Genomic DNA, 2,749 nt, shown 5'->3' on the forward strand with positions numbered 1-2,749 from the left:
ATTTCCTTCATCAGCCTGAGATTATTTCTATCATGTATTCACTTTTATTTGACCTGATGTGGTTGCAAGAACACTTACAAATGGATTTTCATCCAAACTTACTTCAATCATTTTGTTCAAGAATCTGTCCTTTAAATTTATAGTCATTGATGTCAGTAAAATAATGGTTTTCAGTGTATTTAGTTGTCAGTTTTATATAATCAGTCTTATGTGATTTTAGGCATGTTTTTGTATTCACACTTTCCTGATTTTATCTATTCAATTCCTTAGCACTATCCAAATTTCAAACAGCTTCTACTTCTCTCCTTCCTTTTGACTATTTCCATGGCAATTTACAGCTGTAGTTGTGGGGTGTGTGTGTGTGTGTATTCTCTCCCTGCCTCTTGGTTAAATTAAATATGAAAAATGTCAAAAAGTAAGTTGTCCTCTTATTGACAGATCAATAAAAAATATTTAGTAGAGAGGGGCCTCCCCGGTGGCGCAGTAGATTGAGCACGGCGCTGTGAAGCTGTCCGCAGCCACTGCAGTGTGGGTTCGATTCTAGGACAGCCAGGGAGAAACCCACATGGCGTGACAGTCCTGTTTCGCCTGCTGCTCCCCTCAGCAGTGTCTTCGGTCTGTCTGCCTGTTCTGGTGAATTCTCTCACCCTCCTGCGCCTCTGGCCTGTATCCAATTCTTGTATAAATAAATAAAAAATCTTAAAAAAATATTTAGTAGAAAGTGGGTAAGAAAATTAATAATAATAATCTTAGGATTCCTATGCTGTTTCATTATTTGCATCTTGATTTTTACCACTAAGGGGCTGAATTTGATATTGGTTTTCATTTTTGGTGGATATGCATATTTCTCATAGAAAATTATTATCATTTCTTTATATTAATTAATTGGTTTGTCTTTCAAAAGTTTCTTCATTACACCAAGAGACCATGATCCCAACACAAAGTTGTATTTGCTACCGAAGTGACAGGATGATTACCTTGTAGTGCTTTCACCGTTTGCTACCAACAAATACATGGGCAGTGGCTTAGGGACAGTGGTGTTAAGAAGGCCATGGTTAAGGGTGATTATTTCTTTCACCAACAAAATATCTGCTGTGTCCACTGTAGAAGTGGTAAAATATTATTTCGAAGGGTTGAAAAATTTGTTTGGTGTCACCGTAAGGAGGCAAGGGATAAAATGAATCAGTCTCTTTTGAAAATGATCTGTTGACTCTTGAGTGTTCCCAGTAGCCAGAAGGAATGGATCCAGAGAGCACAAGTGCTGGGTACAGTAAAACATTCTCTGCATGTTTAGATTCTGTGGACACTCCAGGGATTCATATTCACTAGTCGACACTGGGAGATAAAACAGTCTTTGATTTTCAATATAATTGAGTCAACTTGGCTTTTAATTTATATTGTATTAGGTAAAAATGTGGCATATATATATTTTTCTCCTTTATGGAAGTTTATTCTTCCATAAAGTGAAAGTACTTTCAACTTAACCCTGTGAGCAACAGCCAAAGTGCTAAATTAAATTTGCTTTTGGATCCCAATGTGGGCCCTGAAGGGTAATGTGGCTTTATTATCCTCACTATGTCTGCCATTTTCAACTTTTGGAGTCTTTTGACTGTAAACTTGCTGTTTATAGGTACCTGGCTCAGATCTGATTGTTGGCACCCAGTCTCTTGGACAGAAATAAAACTGGATTGTTGGATATATTTTTGGAAGTGCACAGACTTGGTGAATGGAAGAGTCCTTGTGTAGCAGCATGGTGTATAGTGATGGCCCTCAGCATTCGCTCATATGGTAGTGTGGCAAAATGCCAGAATTTAATTGCCATCAGATATAAATATGAAAAGAGGAATTTATCTACAGAAAGTAGTGGAAAGATTGGTTTACCCTTTTATCTTGGACATTGCATAAGATAAATTCCAGCTGCTGTTCTGTGTTTTTGGTATTGGACCAATGTTCTATATAAATAATTAGAATGTAACCATTTAATACTTAAGAGTTTAATATGGGGCCTCCCCGGTGGCACAGAGGTTAAGCGCTGGGTTGCAATGCTGCCCGCAGCCTCTGCAGTGCCGGTTCCATCCCCGGCTGCTCCCCAGCCACCGGAGGAGGGTCCCACATGGCATGCAGACCTCTCCTGCCGCCCCGCTGCTCCCCTCAGCAGTGTACTTCGGTCCTTCTGCCTGCTCTGCTCCCCGCTCTGGCTCTGGTGAATTCTCTCACCCTCCTGCGCTTCTGACTGTACCCAGTGCTTGTATAGATAAATAAATCTTTAAAAAAAAAAGAGTTTAATATGTCTGTAGCAATCAACCTCAGTACTATCGCTACAATGTTACATTCTGCAAATATTCTTTTGTGTCACATACCAGCTTTTTAGTAAGTTATCTCAGAGCATAGTGGAAAACAAAATTGGTAAATTGCTCAAGTTTCTTTCACTCTGATTTGCAAATGATAAATCTTTACAGAATGAGACCTTTTTTTTTTTTTTTGGACGAGGTCTTTTTTTTTTTTAAATTGAAAAACTAAAAGGGTTCAGCTTGTGTTGGAAACGTTTGCATTCATATTTGATGTTTGCTTTTCCTCTGGCCACAGCATTTTAAGTATTAACCAGACTACCTCTACACTTAGCAGACTTTGTAGTTTACTGCAGGTATTAAACTATTTACAATAAACCAAATCACAAGCAAGGAGGAGTAGGAGGGATTACAGTCAAAATAAGGGGGGTGGCAATTGTATGGGGACTATAACCAAGATG

The 2,749-nt window shown here is 38.7% G+C and overlaps 1 pseudogene; it reads left to right on the forward strand.

The window, feature by feature from the left end:
- Window positions 1-1,575: 1,575 nt before the first annotated feature.
- LOC119234648 (protein kish-A-like) lies at window positions 1,576-1,910 on the forward strand (annotated as a pseudogene).
- Window positions 1,911-2,749: the final 839 nt, after the last annotated feature.

Source organism: Talpa occidentalis, unplaced genomic scaffold (assembly GCF_014898055.3).
Source record: "Talpa occidentalis isolate TD23 unplaced genomic scaffold, MPIMG_talOcc4v2.1 talOcc4.8, whole genome shotgun sequence".
In the NCBI taxonomy this organism is placed as follows: domain Eukaryota; kingdom Metazoa; phylum Chordata; class Mammalia; order Eulipotyphla; family Talpidae; genus Talpa; species Talpa occidentalis.